The sequence below is a fragment of the Prionailurus bengalensis genome, chromosome D3, assembly GCF_016509475.1.
Source record: "Prionailurus bengalensis isolate Pbe53 chromosome D3, Fcat_Pben_1.1_paternal_pri, whole genome shotgun sequence".
Taxonomy (NCBI): Eukaryota; Metazoa; Chordata; class Mammalia; order Carnivora; family Felidae; genus Prionailurus; species Prionailurus bengalensis.
In genome coordinates, this window is record NC_057356.1 from 15,715,982 (window position 1) to 15,731,559 (window position 15,578).

At 44.0% G+C, this 15,578-nt stretch overlaps 1 protein-coding gene across 1 annotated transcript in view; it reads left to right on the forward strand.

Annotated features, from left to right (window-relative positions):
* Positions 1 to 15,578, forward strand: part of CCDC60 (coiled-coil domain containing 60) — a 163,212-nt gene that overhangs the window by 55,579 nt on the left and 92,055 nt on the right. The window lies entirely within an intron of this gene.

Sequence of the window (15,578 nt, forward strand, 5' to 3'; positions counted from 1 at the left end):
ACTTGCTGTCAGTCTGCAGATTTCCCAGGCTAAGGCTTCAAGGGCATAACTTTGGGCTTTAACCAGCTTGAGCTGCAAATCAGTGTCCCACCTCTGATCCCAGGGGTCTGAGCAGGCTCCCATCAGCCATGCTTAAATAGGGATGTTCTCTATCACTTCCAGATCTTTGCACATGCTGTTCCTCTGCCTGGAAGAGCATCCTCCTTCCTCTTCTTTTCTACCCTCCGATCCTTCAAGTCTCCACTTGGGCTTAGGAGTCACTTCCTTCATCCCTGACTACTGCCTGCCCTGGCTGGGTCACATGCACCCATGGCCCCTCGGCCCACTCGCACCCCTGCCTACATTACATGATATTGTACTTTGCTTAATTGTCTGCCTACCCTCCCCCTGACAAGACTCTGAGCAAGAGCTTTGGGAAGAGTGTGTATATCCTAGCACCACGCTAGAACCCTAAGAAGAACACCGTAAATCTTTTTTGAACAAAAGAATATCCAATGTGTCCTGGACAGTGGGATGACATATTGACAAGTCCAAGGGGGCAAGAGGGCCAGGAGCAAAGCACAGAGCGTGAGAGAGAAGTGAGAAGGCTCTAGACAATTGCCAAAAGACCCCAACATTAATGGAGACAGGTAGGTCTGCACAAGATTAGGCAAATGGTGCATGCTTGGATTCCAGCTTCAGACAGAATTTTAACCCAGGCAAACATACCATGTCCCAGAAAGATCTAGAAGGTGTGCTTAGCAGGGCCCTTTTGGAACAAGGATCCTTACCACCTCTCCTGAAAGGCACATCTAAGATGATTTCAAAAACATCTGTGCAGTTCCCACACAGAATCTTGTACTCGGAAAACAAAAACACTCTCCCACTCACTACTTCTGGAGTGTTTGGTTCACCTCCCTCTAATTTACATGGCTAACTGGCCTCTCCCTGGTGAGCACCAGCAAAGCATGGAGATGAACATCTGACACCATCAAGGGCATCCATGCCTTCACCTCTTTGGAGAAGAGAAGGGCTCTCCGTGCAGGCTTTCACATTTGAAAACAATACACAGGTTACCCATCCCAGGCTGCCTGCCACTGTCCTCTCCCACCTCCGCTCACCACCCCCACCCAGGAACCATGTCTGCTGAATGTGAGAAGCAGGTGTTTTGCTATTTCAAACAAGCCTGAACCCCAATTCGTTTCTCAGTAACTTGATACTCATTGGTGACGACCGTGGTTTCTCATCTAGCGTTGTTATTGATTTGGTCAGAAGTAATTAAGGAGATAATTCTTACTCAATTACATTTCCCTGAATTTCCTGAGGTTGCTAACTCTGCTCCCCGGCTGTATTTTCTTTTCTAAATTAATTTTGTCTTGACTTCGAAATGAGAATGGATATTAGGGGCTTGCTGTGCTTGTTGGCTTTCATAGGAACAAAGTGGGGCTCTGTATTTTAATTCTGACCAGGGCTCTCAAACTATTTTAATTTTTTAAAAAATAATGTAAAACATACACTGGTTTAAAAAAATTAGCAAACATGAAAAGTCTTCTACCAAAGAGTAGAAGTTCCTCTTCCCAGCCTATTTGTCACTCCTGAAGGCATTCCCCAGGCTGGCACTTCTAACACTTTCCTATTATTTCTTCAAATGATCTACGTTTCCAAATCATTTAAGTTGCAATTCTATTTCTCAGCTTGTATGTTTTAGACTTTAATGACCTCCTTCTATGAAAAATGAAGATCTGGCTTCTTGGAATCCTTACACACTCCCCATCTCCAAGTCCTCCCCCAAATAGTATTACCTTTAGTTCTACCTCTGGTTAATGCTGTAGCTTTAAGAAATATGTTATTAGGGCAGTGAAACTCTTCCATATGATACTATCATGATGGATACATGTCGTCATATATTCGTCCAAACCCATAAAATGTGCAACGCCAAGAGTGAATCCTAATGTAAACCATGAACTTGGGGTAGTAATGATGAGTCAATATAGGTTCATCGACTGTAACAAGTGCACCCCTCTAGTGGGGAATGCTGATAATCCAAGAGGCTATGCATGTGGGGGGGCAGGAAATACATGGGAATTCTCTTGTACCTTCTGCTCAATTTTAAAGTAATATTAAAAAAAACATATTTTTTAAAAACTATATTACATTCAGGGCACCTGGGTGGTTCAGTCAGTTAAGCGTCCAACTCTTGATTTCAGCTCAGGCCATGATCTCACAGTTCCGTGAGCCGGAGCCCTGCCTCAGGCTCTGCACTGACCCTGAGGACCCTGCTTGGGATTCTCTCTCTCCTCTCTCTGACACTCCCCTCCTTGTGCTCTCTCTGTCTCTCAAAATAAATAAACTTAATTTTAAAAATTATTTTAAATACAACTATGTTACACTTGCATTTCTGTCCCCATTCATCATAGAAAGTATCTTTTGACTCCTCACTTTATAGAGGAGATTAGTTCATCATCTCCCCTTGTGTCTTTTATTACTACTTTTACATCATCAAGATTGGCAGCCCACATTCTGTTCTGGGCCCGTAGTTAGTTTCCCAGGCTTTGTCTATGAGTTGAATCTAAAAGTTGAAAATCAAAGACTATTACAGCTTCCTTTTCAACGGCTCATCCACCCACTCAACAAATAGCTGCCAAGAAACCACTCTGGTTTGGCACTGTGCCAGAGACCAAAGAGGCAATATGACAAGGTCACACTCCCTATATGCACTGCAAGGCTACAATTTAGAGGAGGGAGGGAAAACACACACCTTACAACATAAGCATAATAGCTGTTTAAATCAGTGGTTTTTAACTTTACATTAAAAATAAGAAACATAATAAAGAGGTAAGCTGCCTATAACAAATATTTTAAGTTAGAATTGCTGGTTTTTCTTTTCCTTTGTGAATATAAGTAGAGTCTTGGTGCTCAGGCCTTGCCCCACCTGTCTTCCCCACAGTGATCCTCAGGCTGAAGCCAGAACAGTAGATTTTACCCACTGGGGATCATATCCGTCCTCCAGGGATGGAGAGACAGTGAGAGGCATCATAGCTGCAATTTTGTTTTGTGTCTATAAAGTTCCTTCAACAGGGAGCCTTTGCAGCATTGGATGCATTGGTCTAGAACACACTGGCTGGAAATATCACTCTGAGGGCAGCTGGGAACAAACATCTGCTCATCATGAGAGATGCCAGACCAGTCACCATGATGCCCATGGGGCCAGTGCAGACACCACGGGGGCCCCTGGGGCCATGGAGGGAGTATTCTGACCGTCCTTGGCATGAATGTCCCATCCAAGTGGTGGAGCAGGTGCAGGCATGTGTGTGTGTGTGTGTCTGTGTGTGTGTGTGTGTGTGTGTGTGTGTGTGTGTGTTTGCTTATCAAAGTATAAAATCTCTCTGGAAGGATACACAAGAACTTGGTAGCACTAGTCATCTCTGCAGAGGGAAATGACTAGCTTGAGGACAAGATGGAAGTAATGCTTTTTAACTATTTACCCTTTTGTTTGTTTTTAAACCATTTGAAAATGCTACCTATTCAAAAGAAAAACTAAGATAAAAAATGAAATAAAACTTGAGGCTTCATCTTTGGTCCTTAGCTAGGGCCCTCATCTCTAAGCTGATGTAGCTTCCCATGGCTTCTCAGCAGTATTACCACCATTGGGCATGTTTTCTCCTGCTTGGGGACTTCAGGAGAACCTTCATAATCCTCTCACCTACCCATCACACCTTATGTTCCAACTCCTCCTGGTTCCTTTTGTCTGAAACAGCTCTCTCTCCACTTCAGCTCAGTGACAGCCGCAGCCAATAACCTGCCCTGACCAGCCTCGAGCTGAGGTCAATGCCTGCACTTCACCACATTATAGTTAAACTGCCTGTTTGGTATCTGTCTCCCCGATTAGACCGTGAGCTACTTGAGGGCAGGGAGGCTGTCTTGTTCAGCATCGTATCTCTGGCCAGTTTCTAACTCATAGCAGGTATTTAAGAAGTTTTTGAGCCTCTGGTCCCTCACGCAGTGTCCTAATGTGGCCCATGTAACCTGGCATTGAATTGCATCTTGTGGACAGCATTGTGGAAGCATTGCTTCATATCAAAGCAGCCCCGGACGCACATGAAGGCTCCTCCCCAGGGGAATGCAAGCCCCCACCAGCAATTCTGCATCTTGGCTCTTTTCCCTTTCTCTCCCCGTCCCCCCAGTCCTAAACTCATCTCTCTGCTTCTGCTATTCGTGTGGAAAATGAGGTTAAATGAATTACTAACCCATGGAAGGCTGGGTTTCTTTGGACCTTCAGGGGATTCACTGGGATTCTGCAAAGATGTTGACTTCCATCTTCCTCCAGGGAGAGAGAAAAGAAACTGAGGGTGCATGGGGACATATCCCCACCCCTCACACACACACATGTAAAGTGCCTGGCATGGGAATGGCAGTTGTGTGTTATGATGCTACTTTTCCTTCCTGGAACCATGGCAGACATTGCTAATCAATCCCAGAATTCTTCTGATGAGATCAGACTGCAGGGACTTCTAGACAGCCACTCCTACTAATGTAGATTGAACCTGGCACTGGAGATGCCCATTTGGAGATGGACAGAGCCCATTTGCCATGTCCAGCCTAACACCTTTCCAAACACATGGGAGGTGCTGAAAATTTAGGCATAATTTTTTAGGCATAAATTTAGGCATAATTATTAAACAGAAGTGCTATTGGCAAAAGGTGGTTGTTACATCCTGGGGCCCATATCCTGAAGCTCCTCCAGGACTTTGAATGACAGCCCATCATATGGATTCCCATTGGCTACTGCTGCCCACCAACCGGACTGCTGGCCCCTCATATACCTCGTCTTTCAAAAGAACTTGTGAGATTAATGTATTTGATTAAAAACAAAATTTCTTTTTTACTGGGTGGATATAGCACATTGGCTGCTGGCACGCCAGCTCAATCCCTGGGCTGATGGAGGCTCATTGATGCTGGAGGCCAATTTCCATTTCAATCAAGTGCAAGTGGAGGGTGGCAGAGAAAAAGATTGAAGGAAACTGGGACTTGACTGAAAGCTATGGCATCTAGTGCCACCTACTGTTATATCACTGCATCGCTACCATTTCTGACCGTCTCCGGGTTGTTGATAGCCTTCATCTGTCCTTCATGAGTTTATTTGAGAATAAGTCATTCAAGTTATATTTTGTCTTTATGATTCAATTTTTTAAAAAAAATTCCAGATACTCACTATATAGTGATAATGATAGTAACATTCTTTGATGTGTTTAGTTCACGAAGCCAAAATACCAAGCTGCCTCTCAGTACCCTCACAACTCCTTGGATGAAGACTGGGCAGGTGACAGGTGGGAGCCCTGATGTCCGGAGGGGAGTGACAGACCTGGAGTCACACAGCTAGAGGGGCAAGGAGCTGGGACTCTGAATCCTCATATCCCTTCCGTATCTGTCACTCTCCCACCTCTGCTCTCCCCTGCACACCTTGGGGCCTGGCTCACACCTTGTCTGGCCCCCTCAAAGCATAACTCCTACTTTAGAAATTCCAGTGTGTAATGTGGATTTCACTGGAGGGTTCATGGAAGAGATGGAATGGAGGCTAACATTGAGCCCCATGGAGGAAAAATCAATAAAACAGTCTTTTCACTGGTGCATTTTTACTGGATGTGAGTTACCGCCTGCCCCACCCCAAGGCTCTCTTCCCACCCTCCATGATATATGACTCTGCGTTTATCAACTGGAACCCTTCCTCCTCTCTCTGTGTTTCCCCAGAATCTGTCTTCACACTCCTGTCCCTTCCCAACAAATCAATCACCCTCCTTAAAAACAAGGAGGATTTAAGAAACGATGAAATAATGAAATGATGCTGTCTTTCCCTTTTACTCAAAGAATTGCAAAAGACTTTTTGAATTTTCAGGGAGGCTTAATGATTGAGGACTCAAGTTGTAACTACAGGAAGATTGGATGTATTAGAGTTCTCCAGAGAAATGGAGCAAATATGACACATATAGATAAAGAGATTCATTATAGAAATTGGTTTGTGCAACGGTGGAGTCTGACCAGACCCAAGACCTGCATTTGGGAAGCTGGAGACCCAGGAGAGCCAGTGGTGTGCATTCTAGACTGAAAGCCTCCCAGCTCAAGACCCAGGAAGAGCCAACATTTCAGCTCAAGTCCAGAGTCAGGAAAAAAAAACCATCCAATGTCCCAGTCCCAAGGGCAATCGGGCAAGAGGAGCTCCCTCTTACGAGTCTGGGGAGATAAGGCTTTTGTTCTGTTCTTCAGCTGATTGGATAAGGCCCACCCAACATTAGGAAGGGCAATCTTTGGGGCACCTGGGTGGCTCAGTCAGTTAAGCATCTGACTTCAGCTCGGGTCACGATCTCACGGTTCGTGGGTTTGTGTCCGTATCAGGCTCTGCACCACAAGTGGGATTCTCTCTTGGGATGCTCTCTCTCTCCTCTCTCTCTGCCCCTTCCCCGCTTGCACTCTCTCTCCCTCCCTCTTTCTCTCTCCCTCTCTCAAAATAAATAAATAAACTTAAAAAAAAAAAAAGGAAGGGCAATCTTTTCTATTCAGTCTATCAATTTAAATGTTAAACTCATCCAAAAACACCCTCAGAGAAGCACCCAGAATAGTGCCTGAGCACCTGTGGCCCAGTGAGGTTGACACCTCAAATTAGCCATCACATGGGGGTTCTATTCTTTGCTGTGATAGCTGGCCAGCTGTATGACTTTGAATGAACTTCCTCTGTGCTCTCCTTCTGTAAGATGGGTTTATTAATAACTGTCCCATTGGGTTGTTGGAAGAAGCAAACGAGAGTAAAGGCATAAAATGCTAAACACGGTGCTGATGTGGAACAATTCCACAATAGTTTGTCAGCTTACAAGACTTAGCCACCTCCCCCTCCCTCCACCCATCCCCCACTCACAAAGCAAAGGAAGCCCACACAGTCCACGTTTTCTGCAACCCTTTACGTTGTTGCACAGCTAGAAATCTGAGTGTGTATATGAAAGATCATAGTTTCTAAAGGTAGGAAATGAATTCCAAATAATTGTAAACATGGCACAGATCAAATGAATCCTGCAGGCCACCAGCCTGACATCTCCGTCTCTCATTTACAGATGGGAAACAGACTCGCCTAGGTTTTACAGCCATAAACAAATAGGTGTGAATGTGTTCCAGTAAAAACTCCCGATTCACAAAAGTCAACAGCAGGCCGTGGTTTGCTGGCCCCTAGACTAGATAAGGGTGAAGTGGGATGGTCAAGGAGTGCAGGACACTAATCTCCACCACGGATCATCCATGGGCCCTTGAATAAGCGGCTTAACCTCTCCAGTCCTGGGTTTCCTTTTCAGCAAAATAGGAATAAGAGTACCTCATAAAGGTTGGCATGAGGATCAAATAAACCAATGTAAAAAAGGGCCCCAACCCCAGACTCCCCATCCAGTCCCCAGGCAAGCTGTTGACGTAGTCGGGGCATTGTCCCTCAGAGTGAATGTTGCTGGTGACAGATGCGGGTGGTGGTTTATAAGATTTGACACTGTGAGGGGCGCCTAGGTGGCTCAGTCGGTTAAGCACCCAACTCTTGACTTTGACTCAGGTCATGGTCCCAGGGTTGTGGGATCAAGCCCCACCTCGGGCTCCACGCTGAATGTTGAGCCTGCGTGGGATTCTCTCTCTCCCTCTCCCCTCCCCCTGCTTGTGCTCTCTCAAAAAAAAAAAAAAAAAAAAAAAGATTTGACACCATGGAAGGTGTGTCTCTTGGACCTCTTTCCAAGAAAGAACTTGCCATTCAACCCTAAGGACTGCAGGTAGCTGAGAGCCTCCAACTGTTGGCACTTGTAGGACCTACCTCAGAGGCCAGGATCAACCCATTGTCCCCAGCCAAAGAACGCTGGCCATTTCTGCCCTACGTTTGGACTCCTAGTTTGCTCTGGACTTTGTCTAGATCCCCATCATGGTCTGAGGCTCTCTCTATCCAGTCTTGCTCTTTCCCTCTTTTCTCTCTCACAAGTTTATCCCAATAAGCCTCTTGCACTCCTGTCTCAGTGTCTGCTTCCCAGAGGCCCCAACAGACACAGATGTTGAAGTTTTCAAAGATTCCAGGTCATTTATTTTGCAGAATGACCTTCACTTTTTATTTTTCCGATTGTTCCTTCCTGACCACATTCAGACTGGGCATTTGGGACAGAACGACAGTGTAGGTGGGGCTCCTGGGTGGCTCAGTTGGTTGAGCTTCCAACTCTTGATTTCATCTCAGGTCATGATCTCATGAGTTTGCGGGTTCGAACCCTGCATCAAGCTCTGTGCTGACAGAGATTCTGTCTCCTTCTCTCTCTGCTCCTCCCCTGCTCATTCTCTCTCTCAATAAATAAATAAATAAACTTAAAGAGAGAGAGAGAGAGAAATACGATGCAGGGGATACTGTGTCCTCCCCAGTGCATTGCTTCAGGGCACATGACATCAGTTTGTCCCATCACCGGTGATGCTGAGTGTGCTCACACTGGTTCAGGAGGTATCTGCCAGAGCTTGTCTTTATGCAGGTACCTTGTTCCCTTTGTAATTAACAGCTAATTTGTAGGGCTGAACCTTGAGACTGTGATATATTCATCTCGTCATTCGGCAAATGATGGATTGAACTCAGGGTCAGACACTGTGTCAGAAGCTGGAGATCAGAAGCTTCCTTCCAGGAACCATTGCCATCCTTCTCTTCCCCCAGAGACTCCTGCTGCTTATTCTGTTCTTAGGGTCCCAGCATAAGACTCTCTCTTCATCCCTCCCCTGGTTAACCATCCCCTTTTCCCTACCCCACTACTCTCCAGGGCCCCAATATTCCCCAGCCGCCCCCCCCTCCACGTCGTTTCTCCTGGGAGTTGAGAAAAACAAGAATGGTTAAATCAAAATACTCTAAAGGATGCACCCTGCCTTCCGTGAAGAAATTCTTTAAAAAATTCAATAGCACACTTCCTATTTCAGCTTGAAGTGTCTACATGGGAATGAGGTCACTAGTTCTGGGTCATCCCTACATAGGTAGGTACGTGTCTTATATCTTTAAGAAAAAAAAAACACCAAAAACCAAAAACCAAACAAAAAACCTCATTCCCCCCAAAGGAAAGTGCCGGTCACCATCGTAAAACCACCCAAAGTTTAAATATCAGTCTGCAAACTATGATCTCTGGTTTCATGCATATACCCTTGCCATGGATCCTACCCACTCTCTGCCTATTTTGTTCTTTACAGCTTCTCCATAAGGAGTCTGAAATTTGCTAATCATCTTCCTTGCTCCTCAATGCTCTCAGCTTTTCAAATGGTCTCCCTTCCCCCTCACCACTTGACAGAGCTTCCCAGCTGTTCCCCTGATGTCTGTATCAGCCCAAGTACATTTAGCAGGAATTCATTTCCATCTTAATCTGATTCTAGGAAGTAGATCATATTTTAAGAAGTAACAAAGATGGGTTTGGAACATTCTTTGATAAAAAGACAGAGAACAACAGATATTTAAAAGATCGGCTTGCCAACAAACCATTCTGATGTTTCGCCATATAAAAATTTTTGTGACAAAACCCAGTGGGCAAGCTTTGGAGGCAGTATCTTTAAATTAATAGCTAGCAACTGCTATCCCTTATTTAGCCCCCACTATGCAAAATGGGAATCAGAATGAAGTCATGGTTAAGAATACAGGCTCTGGGGGCACCTGGGTGGCGCAGTCGGTTAAGCGTCCGACTTCAGCCAGGTCACGATCTCGCGGTCCGTGAGTTCGAGGCCCGCGTCAGGCTCTGGGCTGATGGCTCAGAGCCTGGAGCCTGTTTCCGATTCTGTGTCTCCCTCTCTCTCTGCCCCTCCCCCGCTCATGCTCTGTCTCTCTCTGTCCCAAAAATAAATAAACGTTGAAAAAAAAAAAAAGAATACAGGCTCTGGGGGGCACCTGGGGGGCTCAGTCGGTTAAGCATCCACCATCAGCTCAGGTCATGATCTCACAGTCCATGAGGTCGAGCCCCATGTCAGGCTCTGAGCTGTCAGCACAGAGCCTGGAGCCTGCTTTGGATTCTGTGTCTCCCTCTCTCTCTGCCCCCCTGCCCCCCCCCCACTCATGCTCTATCTCTCTCCGTCTCAGAAATAAATACAAACATTTTTTAAAAATTAAAAAAAAAGAATACATGCTCTGGTGTCACTTGAACTTGAGTTCAGACCCAGAATGTGCCATTTGATAGCATGTTGTGTTCACTTTTCAAAGCCTCAGTTTGTTCCTCTATAAAATGGGGATAATAATATGGCAAGGTCTAAATGGAATCATGTATTTCAAATGAAAACACACTTAGAACAATGTACGGCATATAGATGAACAATAATGTTGTTGGTAGACTAACTCCATTTCACAGATGGGGAAACAGACTTGGGGAGGATATGCAACTTGCCTAAGTTCAACTCCTAAGTGACAGAGCCAGGACTCAAACCTGGGTCTTTCAGACTAAAAAGCTCTTTCTTTTCATTCCTGCCACCTTCCACTTCTCAGCTATCAGGTTAAACCAAATCGCTTCCAAATGTTACTATGAATCTGAATATTCACAGTACATGAATATTAAATGTGAATGTACCTGCCCCCAAACCAACCCCAGCTAAGCCTCCAATGAGCTGTGTTCCTCCTCTCCCCGCCACATTTATCAGCGTTTAACCTGACACATTACAGGATGTCATGTGGTGCTTCTCACAGACGCTGTCAAAGACTCATTTATAGATCAATCAGAATAAGGACACACGCTGTAGGAAAATGTGGACATGGCAGAGATTTGACTTTGTTTTCCAGGAAACAAAGAATGAAGGCATTCTCCACACTCTACAAGTCAACGGAATAAACCAAAGGCTCTTAAGGCCAATGGCACTCCCGAGGGAAGCAAGGACAGAAAATTAAAGTCAACAGTCCCAGGATGGTTTTTATTAGTCTTGGCTGGAAGTAGTCACAGAAAGCAAGGCAAAGAACATCCAAAGGGATGGTGATAGGGTTATACTTGACTTTTATTTTCTCCCAACTTTTAAAAAAAATCTTTTCTTGATTTTCCACAATGTTCATTAGTTAGTTTCATAACCAGAATACAATCTTAAACATAGAGTTGTATTGCAAACGTGTTACCAGGGTAGGGAGACACATTAATCAGTGTCAGCAGGGAAGAAATATTTAGCATCAGTTTGTTTATCCGGGATAAGGGCTTAAAGTGTGTGGAGCACAGGACATATAAATTTTGGTGCAAGAGGAAGTGGGCTATGAAGATCTGGAATAGATGATACAACTGACCCTTCACCAACACAGAAATTAGGAGCACTGACAGCACCCCACACACACATACAGTATCAAAAATATGTATATAACTTTTGACTCCCCCCTACAACTTAACTACTCATAGCCTGCTGTTGACCAGAAGCCTTACTGGTAACATAAACAATCGATTAACACATATTTTGTGTATTATATGTAGTATATACTGTATCCTTAAAATAAAGTAAGCTAGAGAAAAGACAGTGTTATTAAGAAAATCATACAGAAGAGGAAATACATGTACAGTACTCTTCTGTACAAAGTCCAAGTAAAAGTGGATGTACGCATTTCAAACCCATGCTGTTCCAGGTCAGCTATACTTCCTAGGGAAAAGAAACTGGGAGAAGTAGGTGGGTTCTGGATACTCTAGAAACCTGCATTGTGATAATGATTTTGAGAGAGAGAAAGAATGATCCCAATTCTGGAAAGAATGATCCGAATTCTGGATATGCATCTCAGCCAAGGAAAATTCTAAGAACCTCAAACTTAGGACCCAAAGATAAGAAATATCCAAAGTTACCATCTGCAAAGGGATCCGTATAAATCAGGAAAACCAGATTTATAGTCCAAAAATAACTGGTCAGCTCCCAGAGCATAAACTATAACCACAGCCATTTGATGTTGGCCCTCATTTCCATTTTCATTTCCTGCTCCCACGGGGGGGGGGGGGGGGGGGGGGGCGCTGATCCTTGCAAACTACATTTCCCAGGTGCCCTTGCCAGCTGGCTTCCCGAAGAGGAAACTGGAGGGTCAGAGGAAGGGAGAAGCCAGAGTATTTGAAGCCAGAGTATTTCTCTCCTTCCCCCACTCAGCTTCTGGTGGCAGCTCCCAAATGAAACTACATCTCCACCACGGGCCCACCTTTTGCCAGGGGGATTGGGCTGGATTGGGCTTTTGAAGGCTGCCTCTCTCCTTAGCCCCTCCATCGAAGCTAGGTTGTCAATCTCTAGCTTGTCATGCTATCCCTTATTTAGCTTTTCAATTCTTCCAACACCTTTGTGATTGCTTCCCTATATTAAATTCCCTGTACTGAACTATCTGGCATGAGCTCTGTTTCCTGCCTAGGCCCTGCTAAAATAATCTACTAACTTACATCATTTTAGCCTAGTGTGCTAAAATAATCTACTAATCTACATCACTCCAGACTCCGATTACTCAATTTAAAGCAGCCCTGAAAACTTACACTTAGCTCATATTGATAGAATCAGTCAGAATTGCTTTACAAACACGAACACGCTATTATTTTATTGGACAACTAATAAAGGTAAATTATTTTTAAAGAAGAGAAAAAGATGACCCAAATTAAAAGTTACCACTTACCTATAATTCAAACATCCTGCAATAATATCCCTACTAACAATTTGTTACATTTACGTTCAACCTATTATGTTATTGCATATATACCTTGCCATATATCATTACTTTATTTAATTTTTTTAATGTTCATTTATTTTTGAAAGAGAAAGAGAGAGCACAAGCAGGGGAGGGACAGAGAGAGAGAGAGGGAGACACAGAATCCAAAGCAGGCTCCAGGCTCTGACCTGTCAGCACAGAGCCCGACAAGGGGCTCGAACTCATGAACCTTCAAGCCGTGAGATCACGACCTGAGCCAAAGTCAGAACCTTAACCAACTGAGCCACCCAGGTGCCCCTATGTATATATATCATTACTTTAAAATATAATTTGTATTAGTGTATATGTATTTTTAGAAATATCTACAGATTTTTATGAATATGAATCTTAAAACTCTCTAGATCTAAGTTCTTTACGTTTTTGTGACATGTGGTTTTACTTGAAATTATATTCCTTTCCATAGCAACAAATATACATCGATAGCAACATTAACTAGTAGCACCAAATTCAAATGCATTGTATGCCATCACCTGGATAGACCATGATTTATCCCCTCAACGCTCATTGTTGGACACTTAAATGTTTTTCACTATTATTAATACTGTTGTGATAAGAATCCTCATGGATAAATCTTTTTATCCTTGCTGAAAAATTTCCTGGGTAAAAACAGAATTGCCGGGCATGAGCGTATGTGTTTTTAAGGCTACGTATACACATGGCTAAACTGCCCTCCAGAAAGCTGTAAAGATGGTGATTCTTGGATGTCGTGTGTACTTTTAATTGTGCTAATATCAAATAGTGTTGGTAAACGTCCTGACAACCGGAACTCCCTCCTTCAATGCCATTATTACTGCTGGCTTATTATAATTGTAATTAAATAATAGTCGCTTCCTGAGTGACTATTGTGAAAATCGCTTCCTGAGAATTCACTGAAAGGATGACATAATTGCAGGGAATTGCTAAAGTTTTGTGTCAAGTGGGGGGGACAACTTGACTTTACTGCTATAAATTGGTCAGCACCAGCCCTAATCAATACAAATTTTCTTCTACAGGCAACTGTCAGTAGGCAACATTTGGAGAGGGAGGGGAATGTGTGAAATTTGGACAGTATCATATTTGCTTCCTGAGGGGAGTAAAACTTGAGACATTTAAGAGAATGATGTGTAAACAATTGTGACTTCAAGCAGGGTTTCAATCTCGTATTTTCAAATTATCGGGCGGGGAAGTTTGAGTGTGTTTGGTTTTTCATTGTTCATAAATATTTTTAATTTACAATATCTTTTAAGAAAGTTACCTTGGTCCCGTAGGGAAGAGTTATAGAAGGTTCAGAAAAAGAGAGGGATTAGGAAGATAGGTAACAATGACTTCAACCTTGATCTCAACTTGGCCAATCTCATTGGTTTCACTGCGAAATGCACCAAAATGGATGTCATCTGATGTTGATCACACAAGAGGGGAAGGGAAGGGAAAAGAGGATGAGTTCTAGTTAAAATAATTCTTAAATTTTTTTTAATGTTTATTTATTTTTGAAGGAAAGACAGAGTGTGAGTGGGGTAGGGGCAGAGAGAGAGGGAGACACAGAATCTGAAGCAGGCTCCGGGCTCTGAGCTGTCAGCACAGAGCCTGACGTGGGGCTTGAACTCACGAACCATGAGATCGTGATCTCTGAGCTGAAGTTGGGGCACTTAACCCACTGAGCCACCCAGGTGCCCCTAGTTAAAATAATTCTATCTATTGACGGGCTTGGCACACCCAAGGGAAGACATTTTTCGGATAGAAATCTTATGGTTGTGGGTAACAGAAAATCTAACTCAAGCTGGCTTAAATAATAATAAAGGAAATGTTCATGAAAAGCCTAGTAAAGCCTGATTAGTTCAAAAAGGCACCAGGGAACAAGTTTTTCTTGGACTCTCCTGTCTTCCCCCACATCTTCTTCAACTAGAGGCAGGTGCTCCTCATGGGCACAAAATGGCTGCCAGCAACTCCCACAGATCATCTGCTCCTCCAATTATAGTCAATGAGGAAAGAGGACTTCTCGGCCTGTGGTTCCTTAGAGGATCTAGGAACCATGCCTTCTAGAAGCCCCTGGCAAATGTCTGCATGCATCTCGTTTGCCCAAGCCACATCACATGACCATTCCTTAACCAGTCCCAGTGATGGGGGATGGGCTGTGCTGTTTGGCTTCAGCCACTCAGGACCACCCCTGCTGCAAGTGCCCCATGGGAGGGGGGGGGGGGCAAATGGTCTAGTGAGGGAGCTAGTATCACAAGGGAGAGTACTACATGTTGTAACATGACTTCCCAAAGAACTCAGACATCTCCGTATGTCAACAGATATATTTCCATCCTTATACTGTCTGTATACTATTCCATTGTTTAGATGCACCGTAATTATTTGACCTGTCTTCTATTGTGAAGACGAGCAGGGAGTTGCCGTGAGTTTCCTCTTACGAGCAGCATCCCAGTGAGTGGTTTTGCTGATGGATCTCCATGCCCATGCAGGGATGTTCCCACAGGACGCCTGACAGCAGAAGCATCATCATACCCTGAGGCAAGCACACTGTGGCAGCATTTAGGGTGCGCTGACGCATCACCCTTCAGAAAAGTCACCACAACGTGTTCTTCCACCAGCTTCATTGAAACCACCCATTTTCCCATAATGTCTCGGCACTTCCTTTGGTTAAAAAAAAAAAAAAAAAAAAAAGAATTAGTACTTCAGGCATTCATTTCCAGGCAGGGTAATCCAGATAATGATCTTGCTGTTGTTCCACTAAACTGGGGCTGAGAAAAGTGACTCTTATATTAGAACACAGTTAATTTAACTCTCTTCTTTACATTGACCTGGTATCCACCTCCGAGTAATGAATTTAAGTCTTATGAGGTTTCCCTTATGGCTAGGCAAGGCTGATGATTACCGGAAAGGCAAAGAAAACCCCATGAACAATCACCTGGTTAAT